Source organism: Dromiciops gliroides, chromosome 1 (genome assembly GCF_019393635.1).
Source record: "Dromiciops gliroides isolate mDroGli1 chromosome 1, mDroGli1.pri, whole genome shotgun sequence".
NCBI lineage: Eukaryota > Metazoa > Chordata > Mammalia > Microbiotheria > Microbiotheriidae > Dromiciops > Dromiciops gliroides.
In genome coordinates this window covers 607,346,154-607,346,850 of record NC_057861.1, presented here as the reverse complement: position 1 = coordinate 607,346,850, position 697 = coordinate 607,346,154, and positions in this window count along the sequence as shown.

The following is a 697-nucleotide window of genomic DNA, read 5'->3' as shown; positions in this document are numbered from 1 at the left end:
TAGAGAGCACTGAAAAAGTTTGGTGATTACTAATTTGTGTCAGAAGGTCAAAGACAGCTGTATATTTGGCAGCATCTTCAGAACTCTTCTCTTGGGTGTGCCAGTTGTAGAAGTTGTGGTATGATCACAGAGATCAGAGATGATATGATCCATGCACATACTTTCTAAGTTCTTACTTCTAGTATGATTGTTGGTTTAGGGATACCCTTATGCTTAAAGCTTGAAGATCTACCTCTGAGGAATATGATCTTTTCCTAGCATGTATGGGCAACAAGTTTTCGTAATAGTGCCCAGCCCAGGAAGTTAACTGATGTAGTGAACTTTTTGAATGTCAGCTCCTAATTTAGGCTATATTATATGCAAAGACTATTCCTCATTACAGAGGGATAAGCATATTTTGTACAGGAAGATCTGCACTTATGAAAAGGATAAATTAGGGAGTCATTATTAACCAATTAAAATAATCCACCCAGAGGCTTTTTTAAAATTACAAGCCAGTTTCCCAACTCTTTTACTTTTTAAAAATATATATCCTACCTCTGAATAAAGTATTTATATATATTTTTTTCCTCTTAAAAGAAAGACATGGCTACATTTAGATATGTGCATGTTTTTCTGTTATTCAAACCTAATCTGGGACAGCTAAGTGGTGCAGCAGATAAAAAGCTTGACCTGGAGTCAGGAGGACCCAAGTTCA